This window comes from Chiloscyllium punctatum, chromosome 49 (genome assembly GCF_047496795.1).
Source record: "Chiloscyllium punctatum isolate Juve2018m chromosome 49, sChiPun1.3, whole genome shotgun sequence".
Taxonomy (NCBI): domain Eukaryota; kingdom Metazoa; phylum Chordata; class Chondrichthyes; order Orectolobiformes; family Hemiscylliidae; genus Chiloscyllium; species Chiloscyllium punctatum.
Genome location: NC_092787.1, coordinates 9,653,164 through 9,677,670, shown reverse-complemented (window position 1 = coordinate 9,677,670; position 24,507 = coordinate 9,653,164). Strand labels below are relative to the sequence as shown.

The window sequence follows — 24,507 nt, the reverse complement described above, 5'->3', positions numbered from 1 at the left end:
GCCTGGAAGTCAGCATAATAAGGTTGGATCGTTACTTCTCAAACCTTTCTTGCAACTGGTTCCCCTGAAACTTTGTGACCTCTTTGACCTTGGTTTTCATTGTCCTCTGTAGCCCATAATCAGCAGCCAATGGCTAATGTGGTTTAACCAATTGTCTGTAAGCCTTGATTTCTCTGACTGTGAGTTAATTTGGAAAATCCAGTTTTCGGCCCATGGCCCTTGGATGACAAGAAAGTGGCCCTTGACCAGTCAGTCAAGTTTTTAATGTGTAACACAAGTTGAAATATTAGTTGAGCTACTGTTTATTAAATTGTCTTATTACTTTGTCTGAAGTCAGGTAATTATATAACTGTATAATTAATTAGGATCCATGGGTATGTAGATGTAGATGTGTGCTGATTGAAGACTTGACTGAGCTCTTGACATCATGTGAGATAACTTTTTTTTGTTTAAAATTTTGCAAAAAATGTTTCCTGATTAAACACAGCAGATCCAACATTAGCTCGTTCTGTTTACGTGTGAGCTTACTTTTTATATCAAGAGAGCAATCAACATGTTGCACAAAATAGTACTTCAATTTCTTGATTTATCAGCCACCACCTGAATGTTGAAAAATCTTTTTTAAAAAAGTGCAAGGACAATATTTCATATTTTAGGATTTTTACCTCTATACACAAACCCAGTACTAACTAAACACTTTTTCAGTAGGCACTTTTATACTTTAAACTACACAACAAAGCATTTGTTATCACTGTACTCCACTGTTTATAATGTACAGTGATCCTGAAGTAGATTTTAAATTCTCCTAGAATTAATCTAAAGTGATCCTTTGAATCTTGAAGGTTTGCTCCTTTTATTTTGCCACCTGGTAAACTTAATCCTGAACTGTTTCCTCATAGAATTTCTACAGTGTGGGAATAGGCCAGTTGGCCCAACAAGTCCACACTGACCCTCCAAAGAGTATCCCAACCAGACCTATTCCCCTACTCTATATTTGTCCATTTCCCCCTGACTAACACACCTAACCTACACATCCCTGAACACTATGGGCAATTTAGCACAGCCAATTCACCTAACCTACACATCTTTTGGACTGTGGGAAGAAACTGGAGCACCTAGAGGAAACCCACAGAGACACTGGGAGAATGTGTAAACCTCGCTCTCGCTCTCTCGCTCTCTCGCTCTGTGTCTGTCAGGAATGAAGGGCTTTTGCCCAAAACATCAATTTTTCGTGCTCCTCTGATGCTGCCTGAAGTGCTGTGCTTTTCCAGCACCAATCTAATCCAGAATGCAGCTAACACTATGGGCAATTTAGCATGACTAATTCACTTGACCTGCACATCTTTTGGATTGTGGGAGAAAACTGAAGCACCTGGAGGAAACCCACGCAGACACGGGGAGAATGTGCAAACTCCATACAGACAGTCCCCCGAGGCGGGAATCGAACCCGAGTCCCTGGCACCTCTCTTTGTTCAGTCTGGCATCCTGGAAGGCTGCCCTTTCCATGTAATCGCTAATATTCCTTTTAGCAGATCCCTATATGCCAAACCTTTTAATAGTTTCTGTTGCCTCTGTCAAACCCCATCTTTTTGACAATGTGAATCATGTGCCCGATGTTCGGGTAGAGTTGCAACCTTCTTATCAGTTAAAATATAACCATTTACAAAGCATAACATGCATGACACCTTTTATTGCTACAGAAGCACATGTGTTTCTTCCAGTTTTAGCCAGTGTGAGAACTTGCATCTTCTCAGTGTAGCAACCTGGGCCACACTTCAGTCTCTTCAGAACAGGGCATGCAACTCCCTTTAATTTTACCCTACATTAGAAATACTATGATAAATTTCATTTTTGTGTTTTGTTTTGTATTGATGCTTAACATGTAACAAAGGGAAGATTCCAAATATGTTGCTTGTGATGTTTTCCTTTTCAGCATAAATAGGTAATGCTTCGTGAAATAAATGGTTTGATATTTTGGCATGGTAAACCAGGGCATAACTTTTATACAATTAATGGTAGGGCCCTGGGAGTGTTGCTAAACAAAGAGACTTAGGGGTGCAGGTGTACAGTACCTTGAAGTGAAGTCTCGGGTAGACAGGGTAGTGAAGAATACATTTGACCTGCTTGCTTTCATTGACCAAAACATTGAGTATTGGAGAATTGTGGCTGTACAGGACATTGAGGCCACTTTTTGAATACTGCTAAGAATTCTGGTTGCCCTTCTATAAGAAGGATGTTGTTAAACTTGAGGGTGCAGAAAATATTTATTAGGAGGTTGGCAGTGTTAGAGAATTTGAACTATAGAGAGAGGCTGTTTTTTTTTATCTGGAGCATCAGAGGCTGACGGGTCACCTTTATAGAGGTTTATAAAATCGAGGGGCATGGATAGGGTTAAGGTGTTTTTCACAGGGCAGGTGAGCCCAAAACCAGAGGAAATAGGTTTAAGGTGAGAGTAGAAAGATTTCAAAGGGACCTAAGGGGCAACTTTTTCACGCACAGGGTGATGCATGTGTTGAATAAACTGTCAGAGGAGATGTTGTAAGCAGATACAATTCCAACATTTAAAAAGCATCTGCATAAGTACACAAATAGGAAGGGTTTTGAGGGACATTGGCCAAATACTGGCAAATGGGACTCGATCAGATTAGGATATCTGGTTGGAGTGGATGTGTTGGATTAAAGGGCCTGTTTCCATGCTGTATAGCTCTATGACTGTGACTCTAGCCTAACATATGCTCAATTGAGAACTGGATGCAGCTCCTGCTGATTTTTATTTTATATATGTGTGGTTATAGCAGCAACAGCATTTTTTTCAAAAAAATTTTAATTTGTGTAGCTTGTTTATCATCTTGCGCGTTTGCTGAATTCCTTTTTTTAAAAATCTGTCACTGTCACACTAATGTTGGAATAGAATATCAATTCGAAAAGGCTGCAGAAACCATCATCTAAATAATCAGTTTGATCTATACGTTTTGGTGTTGGTGGTTAAGGGAACAATATTAACAAGTACATTATTAAGTTCTCCCTGCACTTCATGGAGTCACTGGCTCTTTTGCATCCACCTGAGCCATGGTTTTTGTTAAAACCTGTCTCCACAGGAGGATATCACTAGTGCCAATTTAAATTGTTCAATCCCAGAGTGGGGCTTCAAACAGAGGTCTTCAGACTAGGGCTTAATGCATCAATTAATGCCAGTTAATGTTTCTTTAAAGTTGTGTAATAAAGGTATTTATTCTACCTTCATGCAAAGGATAATTGATAGTTTGCATTTACACTTACAAATTTTCATTGTGAACTTAATTGTATTTCTGTCAGTAATTAGTTGTCTTCATGGAACATATTTCAAGACATTTGCACCTTTCTGGAGTTTATTAACAGCATTTTTTTTAAGGAAAAGCAATGGCTGTGAAATAAGTAATGTTTTGCTATAGGAATTGTGAAAACTTGTTTGCTATAGTGATAGCTCTTCCAAGAGCGCTGAGACTCTGTTGCATTGGTGGTGCTATCTTTCTGGATTGATTTCATAAATGGGAGAAGTTTTAATATTTAAATAAAATCAAACATGTTACATGTTCAGCAGTGCACTATGTTGTACTTGTAAAATGATCAGCTGTGTTTTATATCAAATGATACAGTTATCATGGTGAGGAGTATTTAGGTTTTGTTTTGGATATGTGGCCTTTTTTGTTTTCTATTATTATTGAAGAGAGATTTTGCTTTGTCAGGTGAGATTGTTAAAGGACCTAGATAAATGTCGCAGTGCAGCAAAATCAAAACTGCTTAACATTGTGGGCATAAAATAGGTTATTATTTACTCTTATTATGCTATCTTTATAGCAGCCTAATGAGGCATAACCAGTATGCTTAATTTCAATTCTTGTATGAAAATAAAATGCTTTCTATTTTTGACATATGTGATTGGATTGAAGTTTACAGCTAGCTTACTAAGTAAGTTCATGAATTTGTGTTTTATGGGTATAATCACATGGGTCATTCTTTTGTATGCCACTGACTATATTGAATGCCAGTTGATAGAAGTGTAATTTTGAGTCTAAAATCTTCCATGGAACCTTTCAGAAGTAGTCCCATTGAATTAATTTATATCAGAGCCACCAAATGTGGTTGTAACAGTTATTGATAATTGAATGTTGTAATTCTCACTAAGGAAAGGTTTTAAAATCAAACTTGTCAGTGGTAAATAATAATTTGATTTTTGTTTTGTTTTAGTAGCATTAAAATCCAAATTGCTTTATGTCTGACAATTTGTTTTTCAGGGAAATTGTGTTTCATGTTTACTTAAAATGTTGGGCCTGAAGAGTACATGAAAGAAAATCTCGTTGTCCTCGTTTTAAGACCAGGAAATTGAGAAATCACTGTCCCTAACAGGTGCTGGGAAAAGAGATTAAAATATACATTTTTTTAGGTCTCTTTGTTAAAGGGCTGGTTTATATATTACAAATGATTTTTGAATATGAGCATTCTAATATAACAAGTAATTATTATTGTCATCTTTTGTTCAGCTAAAGACAGAGTAGTTTGGAGATGCCTCACCTATGATTATTCCTTTTTTGTTTTATTTTTCTATCCACTTTTCTTTTTCTCCATCTATCTGCAGGTGTTGTCATGAGTGATGAGTAAGTCAAGCCCGTTTATTCCTGGAGTTGTCACCAAATGTGAAAATTTGATTGCCCAATCTGGTAGTTCAATCATACTTAAGTAATTCAAGTCAAAAGAAGATGCATTTCTCTTCTCTCCCCCCGCCCCACCCGCCCCCCCATTTTGACAAGAAAATAATTTTATTTTAAGCAAACTGTGTTTTTAAACTGGAAAAAAAGAAACCTAAATTACTAATTTATAACTGTAATTTAAACTATATCCTTTTTATAATTCCCATTGTAATGAACCAGACTAAACCCACCCAATGTATATTACAGTGATACCCTAGACCCTCCTTTTTAATATATTTTTTAAAGGCAAGTGTAAGGCACTGTGTTTTGATTGGTCCGACACTAAGCTTTAATCAAAACACACACTTCATTCTTACATCACAGTTAAAATACAACAAAAAGAATTGGATTAATGTTACACTGTTTAAATACTTAACAAGATAAGGTATTATTGAACCACTAACCATCAAGTATTCCAATATAGGCAGTTTCTCATAAACACATCCTTGGCAAAGACAATTGAGCAATAGTTAGTTATTATTCTCACATGCAGTCTCTCTCCAGTGCAGAAGAAAGAAGCACCAAAACAAACAATCTACCTGTTTTAATTTTTCAGAGGAAGCCTCTCTAAGACTTTACTCTAGCAACAAAGAACTCAAGCTTTCAGCTTCAGCAGGCAACAAATCCCACCAACTAACTGAAAACAAAATAAAAGCATTCCTGAGTTAATGTGATGCTTCCAATTATGATTCTTTTTGTCTTAATCCAAAATGATCACCCAGGGAAATACTGCTTGTTTGAAGGAAACATTTTGACCTCACTGTGACAAGAGAAACAGCACAGGACACATTTCTTAAAGACATAAAATTGTTACACCATTCCCATTCAAACAGATACATAAAGGGTCTAGACAAGCTACAAGTAAGGAAGGGGAGGGGAAATAATATCCGCATCACAGCTGTGGCACCAGTTTCAGATCCAGATGTCAATGAGTTGCTTTTTTTGTCCAGGCTCTTTGCACTATTTCTGATTCTTTGCTGATAAGAGGATGCAGCTACGCCAATTTTCTTTTGTCAGGCTTGCATTCACTGTCTGTCTGAGGATTTGCCTTTTTATTGCTCCTGCCTCTGAGGCAGTTTTTTTTTCCCCTTGTTTTCCTGTCAGCAAGAGATTTGCACTGAAACCTACAGACAAAGGTGAGGGAGGTGAGAGAATTTCTTCTACCTTCCATGCAGAACCAGTGGAGAGATAAAGTTGCTTTTGTGTTCACACATGGCTATAGCTACTTACCCAGGCACCAATCAAATGGTTGTTAGTATTCAAAGTCCTCTTGACCTCACACAACTCAAAAGCCAATCATAACATTGTCTCTGGACAAAATTGCCCTGAACACATAGGTGATGCTCGTTTGTCTAGAACTCCACACTCACTACACAAATAAGGCAAGTTATATATACAACTCATTGCTATAACTTCTTTGTAAAAGTTTCCTTGTAAATGAGTCTCTTCTCCAATTTTAATCCACAGTCCAAAATTAAAATAGAAGAAGTATTTACACTGTTTTGCATATTTCATTCTGACATTTTTCCTACCAAATTCATAAATTTTTCAATTTATAACTTATGAATGTTTAGTTGAATGCTGCAATTTATTTTGAGAGCAAATTTCAGCTCTGTGAATGACACGGTATACAAATTTAGCCCTGTATTATAAAGTGGTAGAAGACAACGTGAACCAATTCAGGCGTTTTCATAAAAATATATAGATGTTGTTGTTAGTTTCAACTACATATTTTTCTTTGGTAATCATGTTCATAAAGATTATGTAACTTTTGGCTATTTTAAAAAGTAACTAATTAATTAGTACACAGTTATAGAGTCATAGAGATGTACAGCATGGAAACAGACCCTTCGGTCCAACCCGTCCATGCCGACCAGATAGCCCAACCCAATCTAGTCTCACCTGCCAGCACCCAGCCCATATCCCTCCAAATCCTTCTTATTCATATACCCATCCAAATGCCTTTTAAAATGTTGTAATTGTACTAGCCTCCATCACTTCCTCTGGCAGCTCATTCCATACACCTACCACCCTCTGCGTGAAAAAGTTGCCCCTTAGGTCTCTTTTATATCTTTCCCCTCTCACCCTAAACCTATGCCCTCTAGTTCTGGACTTCCTGACCCCAGGGAAAAGACTTTCTCTATTTATCCTATCCATGCCCCTCATGATTTTGTAAACCTCTATAAGGTCACCCCTCAGCCTCCGATGCTCCAGGAAAAACAGCCCCAACCTGTTCAGCCTTTCCCGATAGCTCAAATCCTCCAACCCTGGCAACATAGAACATAGAACAATACAGCGCAGAACAGGCCCTTGATGTTGCGCTGACCTGTGAACTATTCTCAGCTCATCCCCCTATACTATCCCAAAATCATCCATGTGCTTATCTAAGGATTGTTTAAATCACCCTAATGTGACTACATTAGCAGGTAGGGCATTCCATGCCCTTGCCACTCTCTGCATAAAGAACTTGCCTCTGACATCTGTCTTAAATCTATCACTCCTCAATTTGTAGTTATGACTCCTCATACACACTGATGTCATCATCCTAGGAAAAAGACTTTCACTGTCTACCCTATCTAATCCTCTGATCATTTTGTATGTCTCTATCAAATCCCCTCTTAGCCGCCTTCTTGCGAATGAGAACAGGTTCAAGTCTCTCCGCCTTTCCTCATAAGACCTTCCCTCCAGACCAGGCAACATCCTGGTAAATCTCCTCTGCACCTTTTCCAATGCTTCCACATCCTTCCCGAAATATGGGGACCAGAACTGTACACAATATCCCAAATGTGGCCACACAAGCGTTTCATATAGTTTCAGCATGATATTGTGGCTCAGGAACTCAATCCCTCTATGAATGAAACCTAACACACTATATGTCGCCTTAACAGCACTATCCACCTGGGTGGCAACTTTCAGGGGTCTATGTACATGGACTTCAAGGTCCCTCTGCACATCCACACAACCAAGAATTTTTCCATTGACCCAGTACTGTGCCTTCCTGTTATTTTTTCCCAAAGTGCATGACCTCACACTTCGCTGCATTGAACTCCTTGCAAATCTTTTCTGAACCCTTTCAAGTTTCACAACATCTTTCCGATAGGAAGGAGACCAGAATTGCATGCAATATTCCAACAGTGGCCTAACCAATGTCCTGTACAGCCACAACATGACCTCCTAACTGCTGTACACAATACTCTGAGCAATCCCACAGCCACTTCTGCCCCTCACATCATTGCTGATGTCACATGCTCAGTGACTTCCACCCCCAGTGACTCAGTGACTGCCGTATTTGCCACCACTTCAACCCCCACCAACGCCACTCACCTGCATTTTGCTGACACGGCCCCCCCCCACAGATCCCACTGTCACTATCCCTGCCCTGCAGAACTCTGAGGGGAATACCATCCCTGCTCATGGCCTCACCCCACTCCCAGTTCCACACCCACACCAGATCCCAGCTCCCAGCCCAGCGAGTTTTCCCTCCAGACCTCCCCCTCACTGAAGATGAACGATCAGTCCTCAGCAAAGGACTCGCCTTCATCCCCTTCCGCCCACGCATCAATGAATTTAATACACGCCGTGACGTCAAACACTTCTTCCTCCGTCTCCGAGCTTACTTTCACAATCAGGACTCCCGCCCACCTTCCGAGGACCCCTTCGCCCACCTCTAACACACTGCATCCACCTGGACACCCCGCACTGGCCTATTACCCGCCCTTGACCTCTTCATTTCCAACTGCCGCCAGGACATTAACCGCCTCAACTGTCTACCCCCCTCCCCCACTCCAATCTCTCACCCTCACAACACGCAGCCCTCAAATCCCTCTGCTCCAATCCGGACCTCGCCATCAAGCCAGCAGATAAAGGGGGCGCAGTGGTGGTCTGGTGCACTGACCTCTACACTGCTGAAGCCAAATGCCAACTCTAGGACACCTCTTCCTACTACCCCCTCGACCATGACCCCACCCCCCACCCCCCCCCCCCCCCCCCCACCCCCATCACCAAACCATCATCTCCCAGACCATACAGAATCTCATCACCTCAGGAGATCTCCCACCCGCAGCTTCCAACCTCACAGTCCGGGAACCCTGCACTGCCCGGTTCTACCTCCTTCTCAAGATCCACAAGCCTGACCACCCTGGCCGATCCATTGTCTCAGCATGCTCCTGCCCCACTGAACTCATCTCTACCTACCTCGACACTGTCCTATCCCCCCTAGTCCAGGAACTCCCCACATATGTTTGAGACACCACCCACGCCCTCCACCTCCTCCAAGACTTCCGTTTCCCCGGCCCCCAACGCCTCATCTTCACCATGGATATCCAATCCCTCTACACCTCCATCTGTCATGGAGGTGTAGAGACCTCTGTTTCTTCCTCTCCCAATGTCCCCAACAGTATCCTTTCACCGACACACTCATTCATTTGGCCGAACTGGTTCTCACCCTTTACAATTTCTCCTTCGAATCCTCCCACTTCCTCCAGACCAAAGGGGTAGCCATAGGCACCCGCATGGGCCCAAGCTATGCCTGTCTCTTTGGCTTCGTAGAACAGTCGATCTTCCGTAATTACACTGGCACCACTCCCCACCTCTTCCTCTGCTACAACCCCCGTGAGGAGGTTGAGCAATTCATCAACTTCACTAACACATTCCACCCTGACCTTAAATTTACCTGGACCATCTCTGACACCTCCCCTCCCTGGACACCTCCATCTCCGTTAATGACGACCGACTTGACACCAACATGTTTTACAAACCCACCGACTCCCACAGCTACCTGGTTTACACCTCTTCCCATCCTACCTCCTGCAAAAATGCCATCCCGTATTCCCAGTTCCTCCGCCTCTGCCATATCTGCTCCCAGGAGGACCAGTTCCAGCACAGAACACACCAGATGGCCTCCTTCTTTAGAGACAGCAATTTCCCTTCCCATGTGGTTCAAGATGGCCTCCAATGCATCGCATCAGGCAGCATCCAAGGAGCAGGAGAATCGATGTTTCGGGCATGAGCCCTTCTTCAGGAATGAGGAAAGTGTGTCCAGCAGGCTAAGATAAAAGGTAGGGAGGAGGGACTTGGGGGAAGGGCGTTGGAAATGCGATAGGTGGAAAGAGGTTAAGGTGAGGGTGATAGGCCGGGGTGGGGGTGGGGGCGGAGAGGTCAGGAAGAAGTTTGCAGGTTAGGAAGGTGGTGCTGAGTTTGAGGGTTGGGACTGAGCCAAGGTGGGGGGAGGGGAAATGAAGAAACTGGAGAAATCTGATTCATCCCTTGTGGTTGGAGGGTTCCTAGGCGGAAGATGAGGCGCTCTTCCTCCAGCCGTCGTGTTGTTTTCGTGTTGACATTTGGTATGGTATTTGGACATTCAAAAGCAGAATTAGAACAATTCAGCAGCTTTCCATTCAAACAGCTCATTAGTAAACCTATCAGCAGGAAAAGAGGGAGAAAACCGAAAGAACCGCAGATGAAGTTCTGAAGAGTCACTGATTCCTAAACTTAATTCGGCTTTCTTCCCACAGATGCTGTCAGACCTGCTGAAATTTTAAAACAATTCTAGTTTGTGGGAGAAAATTAACTTGTGACTAGAAAGCAGCTTTGCACCCTTTCCTGCCATTCTCTGTAGGAAATTTCTCTGATTGTTCACCCATTTTTGTGAATTTTTCCAGGCAATTTGAAGACTCCTAGGACAAACCAATCCACCATCCCCTATCTTTTAAACACTGGCATATATGCATATTCAAAAGCCAGGACAGCTTGCCAAGTGTAGATTATAAATTATATTGAATTGATTAGCACAAATTCAAAAGCAATTAATGAAAGGTGATTTTAGGCAATTCTACTTACTTTCTGTTATGCACAATGAATGACTTGTTCTCACTCAGTGCAAATACCAAAAGAATTTTTCAAAACACATGAACTCTCAAGTGTACACTTCTCATGTTTTAAAAAAACCAAAACAGACTTGAAGCTCACAGAATATTTTTGATCTGAATAATGCATCTGTATAGTTTAGAGAGATGGAAACACCTTTTCTATTCTCCAAGTCCTCAAAATCAGTGGTATACTATAATCACAATTTGGTAAATGCACACTTGAAAATGTTTTTATCATCTGCATTAAATGTAGAATGGAAAAATATTATTGGAGTACAGCTTTGTTTTGAAGCAAAAGGGAAAAATGTAGAAAAAAAATTAAACAAGGGTAAGTCTCAGCTCAAGCTTAGATACACTCTACATGAAACATCAGGCTGAGAAGGGTTTTACTTTATTTTCAAACCCTCATTGTACTACAGTGAGAGAACTTTACATGGCAACTTTTCCCCATTCTGGCTGTATCAGCAGCCCAGGTTTAAGTGCTTTCCTACTTCAAGACAATACTGGACACTACACTGTAAGTAATCTAATCTAATCTAATCTTTTCCCTGGGTTGGGGGAGTCCAGAACCAGAGGGCATAGGTTTAGGATGAGAAGGGAAAAATTTAAAAGGGACCTAAGAGGCAACTTCATGCCGAGGATGGTGTGTGTATAGAATTAAGTTATTTTTGTCCTGAGATTCTTTCGCACTTTTATGAATATCCAAAATTTTATTAAGCTAGTCCAGAATGATCTGTGGAGAAACTCTTAATGCTCTTTGTTATGCTTGCACAGCATGTTGAGAGGACTTTCTGAACAAAGAAACAATCCTTCCTTTACGCAAAATCTTTATATCACAGTCAGTGATGCTCACAAGACAACCCCTAGACACATGCCACTCAAGACACCAATGCAGTGACCTAATCATCTCTGGAAACCATGTAATATAAATCATCCCTTAATGGTCAAATCTGTTGCAAATCACTTTTTTTGACTGCAGGGGGTAGTCAAAGTTCCAACTGCAATGTTCTAATTGATTTTTGAATCGGATGATGATGCAAATGTAAATTATCTCTGAATAATAGGAGATGGCCATGTAAATGGCTCTGACTGGTAAGGGATGGAAACATAATTCCTTACAATCTACCTGTAGGTCATAGGCATCCCACCTTAACCTCAGGACATCCAATTTCCTCCAGATCAGCAGAGCAAATTAACTGTTTAATATCACAGAATGAGCTGCCAGAGGAGGTGGAGGAGGCCGGTGCAATAAGAACATTTTTAAAGGCATCTGGATGGGGACATTAATAGGAAGGGTTTAGAGGGATATGGGCCAAATCCTGGCAAACAAGACTATATTAATTTAGACTATCTGATTGGCATGGACAAGTTAGACTGAAGGGTCTGTTTCCGTGCTGTACATCTCTGACTCTGACTCGATATGGAATCTGAAGTACTAGTGTTCCACATTGGGGATTCTGGCTATGAAGCAGTCAAGAAAACCAGTTAACTAAAATTGGGTCAGCATAAAGTATCAAAGTTTGATAGAATATGATGCAAACAAATTTGGATTCTGTGCTTAATACACCCATGTTGGACAATCAATAAATGAAAGCAACTAAGGAAGATTATTTTTAAGAAAGCATGTCTTTCAGTTGATACACACATTCTTCTGCTGTTTCAGTTATGTCACCATCACAGATTAACATATTTCATATTTCCACTAATGGATAAAACTAGCCAGAACTGAAAAACTTTGATCCTGGATTGACACAGTTCATACAGTTGTTAATAATTTGGGTTTGTTAAAATAAATGCTTCAGTAGAAATAAAAAAAAAAGTTTACTGGAAATTGTAAAGATGCAACAAAGCTACTTGTTATTGAACTGCTCTGCACTCGGCACCTTGTTAGAAAGAGGAGGGTGGGGATGGATGTTGGGACAGAGTGGTGTTGGGGCTTCTCTCTCTCTCTAAGCAGAGTAGTTTTGAAACAGGCTGTCTCATGTTTCACCCAAACCTTCTGTTTGTGAATTCCAGTTTTTAACTCCTACAGCAAACTCTGTCTCTTCAGGGTTAATCCAGAAGTATGGTTTATGCATGTATTGAAATCCATGGAATGATTGGTGCAGCACACACACTTGGGAGAAAAAAATGAAGGCACTTTGCCATTAAGAATAACTTTAAAACCAAAGTTAAGGATATCAATTCATAATTGTGAGAGTTCAGAAAGTTCATGTTCAGTGAGGGTTCATTCCTTCAGGAACACAGATTCAGGGTTCAGTTAGCCAAGGTAGGAGTTGCAGAATTTGTTTTACAATTTTGAAGAATAATGGTTTGTTTGTAGAAACTTTGTCCATTTTCGGTTGAATACAAGGTTTCTTTCAAAACTAGGTTTCATAAAGGTTGACTTGGATTTGTCAGGCTTAGCTAAACCTGGAATCTAGCTATGATGTCACCAGTTAGCATTTAGCCTGCTATCAATGAAGTAATGGATTGATTCTGACTGAGGTGCAGCTTTTTCAGTTAGAGGGTGGTGGTATGTGGAATGAACTGGTAGATCCAGGTACAGTTGCAACATTAAAAGATATTTGGATATGTATGTGAATAGGAAATTTTTAGAGGAACATCATAAACTGCAATTTTGCAGAATTTTTCTCTAAACACAAAACATGCAGTAAAATATCCTAGATAAATGAAATTCAGAAAAATAAAGTTGATTGCAATAACTGTGAATAATGTATTGATCAAAAAAGTAACATGCAGCCTTGTTACTAGGTAAATTTGTAATCTGAAAGTTTTAAGATACTTGGTGGTTCCAGCCTAAATTCAAGTTTAGAAAATCAGCTCTCCGTATAAAGCAACAAGATTCCAAACACCAACATTGTAATCTTCCCTTCAAGAGAAACAGCTGTGTAACACTTGCTATAAATTAAAAAGTAGCACTTTTCGATGGTGTTAAATCTTTGTTGTGACATGATTATAGCCGGCAGCGTGTGGTGTAGTTAGAATGAGGTTAGCTCCTTAGCAGTTTAAAGTGAAATGGTGATATCACATCATTCCAAAAATTACTGTCAATTTCAACAAACGTTGCACCACTGCAAAATCCATCACTCCACCTCTAACCAAACATATCCCATTTCAGCAAAACTGTACAGCAGTGTCACAAATCTAATGTATTTTATTGCATGTGAAATGCTTTCAAATGCATTGAGTTTGTTGGTGCTATGTAAATATAGTTACAAAGGTTTGAAGAAAGGATTGTATTTGCATGCAGACATATTGCAGCAAATCATGGCACTGTTAAGTATATCATCCAGGTTTGTGGCGCTGCTCCCATCAAATGCAAGGATAAGAGACCTTGGTTCAAGTCACTTTCTTGTAGACGCTGGTCTGCAGATCTCCATTGGCAGCAGGAAAGTGATGCACACAGACCAGATACTCAACTACAGGAGCAATCATCCCAACGGCCACAAATGGGACATTATTTAAATGAGCCACAACACACTGCAGCACCTAGGAACTACGAGAAGCTGAAGTAAAGCACGTGTCCAAGGAATTCAAGAATAATGAGCACCTGATAAGTAAAGTCTGTTGATTCTTACACAACAAACCTAACAAGAAGACACAACATGCCTAGAGACACTAGCCACACTACCATACATTTAAAGACCTCTCTTAGATAACTACCAGACTGCTCATGCCCCTTGGCATCATGGTAGCCCACAAACCTACCAACACACTGAAGCAGCTCTTGATGAATCTTAAGGAGAATGAACGTCCTATACAAAATACCCTGCAAGGACTGCAACAAACATTACATCAGACAGGCTGGCAGGAAACTAGCCACCAGGATACACGAGCACCAACTGGCAATCAAAAGACACATACAACTATCACTAGCATCCTTACACACAGACTATAAGGGACACCAGTTCAACTGGGACAATACATCCATGGGACAGGCTAAACAAAGACATGCATGGGAATTCCTCAACGCCTGGCATTCGAACTGGAACTCCATTAACAAACACATTGATTTGGACCCCATTTAACAATCTCTCAAGTATAAAATGCAAGTGATATCACCCACTACAACAGACCAAGACACACAAATAGAAAGTGGGACAGAACATCAATGCTTCAATGGAGGCTTGCTGATGATGATACCTAACATGGTGACAAAACATCTGAGAACAAATCCTCTAGCTCAGCAAGCAAACTTATAACCTGAGCGTTTTACTTTTGATAGGTCCAAGACCAACAGAACTGGAAAGAATTCTTGTGCTATTTTACTGGTCAAGTAGATAGGGCGAGGAAAATGCCCTGAGGTTTCTTCTTGGAATTCAGTAGGTTAGCTTGAGTCTTTATATCATGAAGAGAGACAATAAGGAGGAGAATCACATCTGGTGAATGTGTGAACATTTTCCAAAAGAAACTTTTATGGTTGATAGGAAATTAGAGAATGAATCGAGTAAGATACCTGACTGGGGTTGAGTGCCTGTAAAGGGTATAGCTGGGTGGGGTGGGGTGGGGGGAAACGGATGTTTCTTCTTTGTATCATTGTTTTCCATATGTTTTATATTTAGATTTTAAGTGTCATTTTTGTGATGAACCTGTGGTCTTCTGTTATAAGTACATTGGCAGCTTACTGTGAATATGATCAGTGACTGACAACCATGGTAGCCAAACTGCATTTACAAAGCCAAGTTTAACTCAAAGACCTGATTTTCTTTTTCTCCCAGTATTACTGTGTGCTGAGGTCGTAATAGAGTGAGTTTTCTTGGTGGGATATAAATCCATTGAATCCTGTGAATCTTTAAAGACGATAATTGGAGGTACGTGACGTAAAAGTTGGAATTGTTGTAAGTGTATTGAATATTTGGAGTTTGAAAATAGCTTTGACTGTTACTAATTCTGTGTTCTAGGAGTAGAAAATCTAACGATGAATTATTGAAATCTTTGACTCATGTTGCACTGAGACATTTACTTTCGACCTTGAGTTTATTATTACTAAAAGAGGATCCCAAAGTAATTACCAGTGTTTAGAGTTGAAGGTGGGAAATCTGAAAATTGATGCTATTAGCACTATCAAACTGCCTACTCAGAAACTGAAACTGAATCAGAACCAATAGCCAAGTTATTGTTTAAAGGCAGTGTTAATGCGGAATTGTACACCATCTCCAGTATTAGCTGATGAGGATAAAGCATTAAGTAGTATCCATCAAGTGAATAATTTCATCATATTGTTCGTAACAACGTTTTACAGGTACCTCAGAAAATTCCAGTGCAGGTCACTTCGAGTCACAAAGATGTATAGCCCGGAAACACATCCTTTGGTCCAAGCCGACCAGATATCCTAATCCAACCTAGTCCCACCTGCCAGCACCTGACCCATATCCCTCCAAACCCTTCCTATTCATCTTCCCATCCAAATGCCTCTTAAATGTTGCAATTGTACCAGCCTCCACCACTTCCTCATTCCATACACGTCCCACCCTCTGCAGGAAAAGTTGCCCTTTTTGTTCTCTTTTATATCTTTCACCGCTCATCCTAAACCTATGCCCTCTAGTTCTGGACTCCCCCACCCCAGGGAAAAGACTTTTGTCTATTTATCCTATCCATGCCCCTCATAATTTTGTAAACTTCTATAAGGTCACCACTCAGCTCGAGGGAAAACAGCCCCAGCCTATTCAACAGCTCAAATTCTCCAACCCTGGCAACATCTTTGTAAATCTTTTCTGAACCCTTTCAAATTTCACAACATCTTTCCGATAGGAAGGAGAACAGAATTGCACGCAATATTCTAACAGTAGCCTAAACAATGTCCTGTACAGCCGCAAAATGACATCCCAACTCCTGTACTCGATACTCTGACCAATAAAGGAAAGCATACCAAATGCCTTCTTCACTATCCTATCTACCTGCGACTCCACTTTCAAGGAGCTATGAACCTGCACTCCAAGGTCTCTTTGTTCAGCAACACTCCCTAGGACCTTACCATTAAGTGTATAAATCCTGCTAAGATTTGCTTTCCCAAAATGCAGCACCTTGCATTTATCTAAATTAAACTCTATCTGCCACTTCTCAGCCCATTGGCCCATCTGATCAAGATCCCGTTGTAATCTGAGGTAACCTTCTTCGCTGTCCACTACACCTTCAATTTTGGTGTCATCTACAAACTTATTAATTACACCTCTTATACTCCCATCCAAATCATTTATATAACTGATGAATAGCAGTGGACTCAGCACTGATCCACTGGTCACAGGCCTCCAGTCTGAAAAACCCTCCACCACTACCCTCTGTCTTCTACCCTTGAGCCAGTTCAATTTCCAAATGCATAGTTCTCCCTCTATTCCATGAGATCTAACCTTGCCAACCAGTCTCCTGTGGGGAACCTTGTCCTAACTCTTTACTGAAGTCCATATACATCACATCTACCCCTCTGCCCTCATCAATCATCTTTGTTACTTCTTCAAAACACTTAATCAAGTTTGTGAGCAGGCTAAAGTACTAAAACTTTGTTTTTATCAGCCAAGATTACGTAAAGTTGTAGTTGCATTTTGCCTGACATACCTTAAATGTCAGCTTGGGAAACCCCAAACGTCAATTAAACTGTGACATTACTTGTGATGCCAGCTTTTGAAGAATAGAGTCTTAATTGATTTGAGTGGGACTCCTATCTGAAACGCAGTGAAGGGAACAAGTATCTTTTAACAATTAAGGATGTTTCAACAAGATTTCCTGAAGCAGTGCAGTTAGGGACAATTCTCGTAAGCATGGTAGTGTTATGGTCCCAAGTTATGTTATTACTGGATAAGTCCGATCCCAGACTGAAATCTGGCTTGATAGTTTCTATTTTGTTTTCACTGAGGTGATCTTTTGCTGAAACGCACTACTGCAAATTTGAGTTTAACAATAATAGTTTTATTACACAAAAGAAATGAAGGTAAAATGGAATAAAACATAACTGAATAAATAGAACATAAATGTAGAAAGGTATTGGAGATATGCTATAAAAGGCAATCTCCTCTATTCCAAAAATGTTAAAAATCACACAACACCAGGTCATAGTCCAACAGGTTTATTTGGAAGCACTAGCTTTTGGGAGTGCTGCTCCTTCATCAGATGGTTGTGGAGTATAAAATGTAAGACGTAGAATTTATAGCAAAGTTTACAGTGTGATGTAACTGAAATTACATATTGAAAAAGACCTGGATTGTTTAAGTCTCTCATCTTTTAGAATGACCATGGGTTCGTTTCAGTTCTTCCATATGTATATCATAAAGCCTTTTTAAAAGTTACATTTTCAAGTGAACTTTAACCATTGGTGTTATGTTGGTCCAAATAATGCATTGAAGGTGTAAGCTGCCCTGTGTGAGACTGTCTTTGTACACCCCAGTCCAACACCAGCATCTCCAACTCATGACTACCATCGACACCACTAACTGCTGGCTTAAAGTGGAGAGGATCTCCAAGAAGATCACACATGTCGACACAGACATCAAGTTTCTACAGAATTGCAGGAAAGATCCCAAAAGCAACACACTGTCGACTCTGATCTCCAACATCTGCAGACCTCACTTTCTCCTAATGGAGCCATGGTCCTCATAACTATTTGTGGCAATGCTCATTCAAAGTACCGCCACCATTATGAGTGTTACACGAAACTCCTTAATTATCCAATCGCAGCATTGAACTGAATGGCCAATTAGGGCAATAAAATGTTGTCCCACTGACAAATCAAATCAAAATTAGCACACTAGCCAGTTTCTACTCATCATTTATCATTGCTGCCTTTGAGCTTAGAACCTTAAATGATTAGCAGCATATTGATATATACTTAGAACCTTGATTATTGATGAATTCTTTGGCTGCTTAGAAGTTTAAACTCCATTGCTGCTTATTATTCTTGAAGTTCCATGTTTGTAGTTGTTTCATTGTGTGCAGGAATGTTCTAGATCATGCCTTAACTCTACTGAATCCTCAATTATTGCCAAGCACATCACTGTGAATAGTCTTAACAAATTATTCAATTCATATTCTGATCACTTTAGATTATATCTTGGGTGATTTTTCTCAATTTTTAAATAGATTTATCCCATAGGTTCATAAAACTAAAAGTTTTAAATATAGTGCATTGTAAGGTGTGTGACTTATAAATGTTCTAATATCATATATTTTGGAATTTGGATATTGAACTAGTGGCTTATACATTTGGTCTGTGAGTCTGAAAGAGTTGAATGCATTTGAATATTTCTGTCATCATGCTGATTACTTCTTAGGCACTGTATCAGTGAGCTATGTCCTGCAGAGAAATGGGGATTTGTTTACATTGGGTGAGTTTACCAGTAAACAAAGTAAACTACGTTGTGCATTAAGCTTTTAAATAGCATGTTCTAGAAATTTGTTTGGGCTCAGGCAAACATTTAATATTTTGGAGGGATGCTTTATAGTATTTGCTGAAGTTGTGTGTGTGAAACAGTTGCTGTTAAGAAAGGGAGATAGTTTAGGACTATTAATAAAGAGTTTTGCCTGCAACGGTAGTAGATTCGCCAACTTTAAGTACATTTAAGTCGTCATTGGACAAGCATATGGACGTACGTGGAATAGTGTAGGTTAGATGGGCTTCAGATTGATATGACAGGTCGGTGCAACATCGAGGGCCGAAGGGCCTGTACTGCGCTGTAATGTTCTATGTTCTAAGTTCATCTCCGTATAAGGAGTTTTTAGTCGAAAAGTTCCCGACCAGAATGTTTAGATCAAACTATGGAAGGGCTGTGAAACTGAGAAAGTCTAGACTCCGTTTTATGATGAATAAAGGAAGAGGCTGCCACCTTCTTCTGACTGGGAATTGAAGCCATAGTGGGATAGAAAAGGGAATTATTTCTGGTGTTAAAGTGCCATGCAATAGGATGATATTGGAATTGATAGGATTGTATTTTCATTACAGGTTGCAAAATCTTTAAATTGGTGGAATATGTAAAATGTTGATTTGTTCTATTTTATCTTAACTTAATTTCTTTTGCATAATAAACTTCTGTTGTATTGTTAAATCCAAATCTGCAGCATTGTGCACTTTTCATCTTTTCAGTGAAAGACTGCCTTGTTAAAACAAACCAACAATCTATCAAGGCAGATTTCAATCTGTGATCTGACTTGGCCAGCAATAATATCTGTTGGGATCTTAACAATAGTGACTTTCTAGCTATGGATGCTTTAGATCATATAGTTTCAACATTTACTGCTACTGGTACAGCAATGTTCCAATTACTTTTGCTGATGCAGGTTCTTACTTAACCACTTGTGTCTGAAAACCTTTGGAGAAAATGATTTTAAATATTTGGCTTCAAGATTCACCCAATTTTCTTTCATTGAAATAATTGCTTGATGAGTATATGAAATGCCACTACTTTGTTTTGTCTCACCGATGTCACGATACTTCACTGGGATGTGACAACAATTCTGGAACTGGAAGGGGAAATTCATTCCTTCTTTTGTATGACTAAATAACATGAAAGAAATCTCACCTAACAAGTTAAAATTCTCTGCAAATGGGTTTAGAATTTCCAATGGCCTTTTACTTTAAATCAAATAAGCAGATTGGTGTACTTTTTGATCTTGAATTTGTTTTAAATTAAATAGTTTGTTTAATACAGATTAATGGTTTGAAGCCTTTGGATTGGCTCTTAATCTGTATGTGTTTTTTCAGTTTTTTAAAATCTGTGTCTGTGTATGGACATCACCACGAGCAAAACAAACAGTTAAAGCCCATCCTGAGTTGTCCTCAAAGTTGATGGACCTCCTGAACTGCTGCAGTCTGTATCGACAAGTTGTTAGGTTATAACATTGTAGGATTTTCTTTGAGCAAAATGCAATGTTAATTTGTCAAGAAGTACAGACTGGATTTTTGTATAATTCCTCTTCCTGAGGAGAGTTGAGCATAGATTTTCACTAAAATGAGTAACATTTAATTGTCATTCCAACTGACCAAGAAAGAATAGGAAGTCTTGCCTCACACAGGTCTTGCCTCAACAGAATGTTTTCATTTGTTCCTGGGATGTGTGCATCTTTGGCAAAGCCAGCAATTATGGGTTTGTCTGCATCCATGGAGAGATTTAGTTCATTTTTGATTCCTGTGACTTCTTTGGAAGTTGAACCAGACTTGACATGTTAACTTCACTTTTGACCATAATTCCTGCCAGACCTGCTGAATTTCCCTACTTCCTGTTTTTATTTCATATCTGGAGCATCCACAACTTTGTTTTCATTTATTACCCATCTGGAATTGCCTTTGAAATGTTGATGAATCACCTTTTTTTTTCCCACTGCAGTAGCCCATGTAGTGTCAGTATATCCTTGCTGCTATTGGGTGGGATCTTTCTGGATTTTGAAATGGTGACAATGAGGAAAAAAATGCTCTGTTTGGTATAGAGAGCTGTGTGCTACTTACCTTCTCATTTTGTAACCTCACTCTGAAAGAAATCTGTTTTCTTTTTTGACTTTGTATATTTTTCTATCCTAGTATCTTGAGAATCCACTCACGGTATTTAAGTTTCAAATATGTTGGAATAATGCACACACTTCTCACTTGTTTTTTTTTCTAGTTCTGACCTGCTCAGATCAGATTGCCAGGATACGTGCCTGTATTTTGACATTGGCAAAGGGTTATAGTGTCCAAGCAATTTTGAGTGACCCTTTCAGGATGTGCACGTGAAGGAGGTTCTAGCCCTATGTTTGTGTATATCTGACTTGATACACCCTGAAATAGTGCTGATGCTATAGGGCCTGGATGATGCAGTCACCTGCTTTGTAAGTGGAAAATGAGAACTAGGCTGAAGTACCATTATGGCTGAGCTCCAAACCAGAGATTTAAATCAACCTGCCTGCGATAGTCTGTTGCATTTCTCCATTCAGCTTCTTGAGAGGCCATTGACTGAATAGCCAAACTGTGGATCTGATGACAAGATTAGTTGGTTTTTCTGAATAAAACATTGAAATTGATTTACTGATGGACCTAATGGCCCTTATTCAGCCCATGTTTTTAAGTTTAAGTCTTTTGAAGCTTTTATAAACCTGAAGTTAATTTTTCTGTCAGAAAAGAGAGATTGAGCTTTATTTTGAAGGAGAGTTGACAGAAAACTTTGTTTTTCCTCTCTGCTATTTCTCAAGTTCAAATGTAATATGAAATGTCAAACGATGGGTACTTCTCAAAATAACATTGTCCTTTTAAAATAAATATACAGTAGTGCCTCGACATATGTACGACCCCATTCATGTACAAATTGGCTTACAAACAGGATTGTACGTAAAACTTTGCTTCAACGTAAGTACGAAATTCAAGGTGCGAACGAAGGTACGAAAGCAAAAAGCCTGTGTGCGACCACATGGTTTCATTGTTCTGCTTTGCTACACGCTTGTTGAACGCAAAAGCTCTCAGGCCCCGCATGATCTCATTCAGTTCGTCTTTGGCGCATGTGCTGTGAACAGCCGTCCCAGCATTCTTACGCTATCCGAACAATGGGAAAAATTGATTCAGTTCGCGAACTGGGTCCCAAAACGGATTAAGTTCCTAAGTCGAGGCACTACTGTATTTACCCAATAAAACTGATCTGTTTGTTCTGTTTCTATTCACGACTCTGGAATTTAGACTCTGGAATGTCAGCCTTTTTTAGTTCTGTTTATTCTGTGTTAGCAGTAATATTTTAATATAGCAGTGTAATGTTATTTTGTGTGTCTTGAGTTTCTTGATTCTTGTTGTGGTTCTGTTCGAGAGCTGGGAATTTCTTTTTAAAATATTGCAGATTCTTTCTTGAATAAAATTTGTGATAGTGCCAGTTCTTAAGCTTGTGCTAAGAATGTAATCTGAGATCAGTGAAGTGGACCATACTAACCGAGTCAGCATCTGGCACAAAACCACTGGAATTGAATGAAATCTCTCCATGAATATGAAACTTTACAACAAGAAAATTGCAGGCACTAGGGAATGATTATCGGAGTAATCTGACCACTAGATTCAAATGATAAATTATCTTTATCTACAACATCTTAAACTCAGATTATAATACCTAAAACTTATCAAAAAATGTTGGCAGATTGGGAGCTCTGTGGTAAGGTGATTCTTTCCCTATCTTTGAACTAGCATGCTTGAGTTCAAGTCCCACCTGCTCCAGAGATGTGTACTGAAATCTCTGCACAGATTGACATAGAAAATATATATAAAGTTGGGAGAGGATCATAGCATTGAATAGCAAGGGGTACTTTGGGAAGTCGTTCTTTGAAGTTTCTTAGCACCGTGGCTTTGGGGACAGAGACAGTGAATCATGATAGTTAGCATGACTAATCCATATGTTTGGGGCTTGGTAAAGTGAGGAGATAAGTGGTTAAATAAATGTGATGGGAACACGAAGGAGATCAAAGCTGATGGGATTGGTAGAGAGGAAAGGTAGAAAGTTTTGTAGGGAGAGAAGTCACTTAGACTCTCAAGGTGAGCCTGTGACTCCATCTGTGATGTGACTTATATTACCTTCCTCTCATCCAAATTTGAAAAGAGTGGCATTACTTTTGTGCTATGCAAGACCCTTCCAAAGGCAATAGAATTTAACTGGTACCAATACAAAAGGTGAAAGACATCTGCTGCTGAGATTGACAGATTTTTAATCTGAGGGTTAAGATTCGAGGGTTATGGGGGAAAAGCGAGGAAAGTGGGTTTAAGAATTATTGGATTGATCACTATCTCATTGCAAGACAGAGCAGCCACTATGAATTGAATGGCCAACTTCTGCTCCTGTACTTTGTGATTACGCTCAATGTGAATTGACCTACTGCATTGACCTAAACTCCTGGTCCCATACACTCTTGACCAATGTTATATTCTCTAAGCCGTTAGAAGGATTGATTTTTAATGTCTTTTGGACCAGAAAGATTCACCCGAGTTGAGAAAGTAACAGTTGCCTTTTAAGGAGTTGTTCATTTTACACCTTCTGCCATAAAATGCTCTTACTATTATCCTATACGGGGTATTGAATTTTTTGGGTACTGTTGGGGATGGGTGAGATGTCTTCACTTTGCTGTCACATGAAATGCAACAAAAGTCTTGAGCAACACAAGTCCTGAATCTAGCAATGATGTCCAACATCCAAGAACAGTCATCCTGCTGGCCTCTTATTTAGGGTCCTCCATGTTTGAAGGACACTGTTCAAACATTGCATGTGCTACAACAACCAAATGATCACATTACTGAGGAGCCATTTGTTGATGATATTAAGTCATTAAGTTCATTGGGATGGTTCCAGGCACAGAAGCTGTGGTCCTCCCTGTGTCTGCTGCACTGAGGACTGATCTCTGGGGAAGCACGTGTCAAGATGTGTATATATGTCACTCAAATGTGGAGCTGACCCTGCTCTGGAGCTTGTAGCCATAGGGACCATCATGATGTAATGAAGCTGCAGAAGGAACACCGTTCCACACTTTCTTCATGGAATGCTATGTAGATGAGAGAGAAGCAGTGGTGCTACAATTTGACTAGAAGTGGAAATCAGAATGTAATTTCATGCTGCCCAGCTTCTTTGTAATGCAACATTTTCTGCTACTGAGAGCCATAGGTTTGTGCCTCCATATCTGGTTTCTATGCAGAGCAATATTGTTCAGCCAGCCAAAGCTGTGTAGTTCTCTGAATCTCTGCTCCAGACTGGAAGATGCACAAAGCCAATGGGATTAACGATTAGGTTCCGAGAGAGCCGCGGCATTGTGCAGAGTAAGAATGAGTGCGTTATTCAGACAGAACAATATCTGCAGTGCACAAGTGTCAGATAAAGCAACATGGTCAAGACTTTGTGAATCTCATTCAATGGACCTGAGTTGCATAAAGTTCTCTTTCACTGACTCAAAATGTCATGATGTTGCTGAGGGCAGCATCCCCTGTATAATCTCCA

General features: G+C 39.8%; 1 protein-coding gene across 3 annotated transcripts in view; it reads left to right on the top strand.

Annotated features, from left to right (window-relative positions):
* scai (suppressor of cancer cell invasion) overlaps window positions 1-24,507 on the top strand; it is a 182,030-nt gene that overhangs the window by 24,134 nt on the left and 133,389 nt on the right. The window contains exons 2-3 of one of the 3 annotated variants that reach the window (XM_072565866.1): window positions 4,275-4,386; window positions 15,316-15,408. The exons of 1 other annotated variant lie outside the window; for it this stretch is intronic. The gene's annotated coding sequence lies outside the window, so the exon portion shown is untranslated. The remainder of the gene's footprint in view (window positions 1-4,274; window positions 4,387-15,315; window positions 15,409-24,507) is intronic. One more of the 3 variants, XM_072565865.1, reaches the window with a different exon arrangement.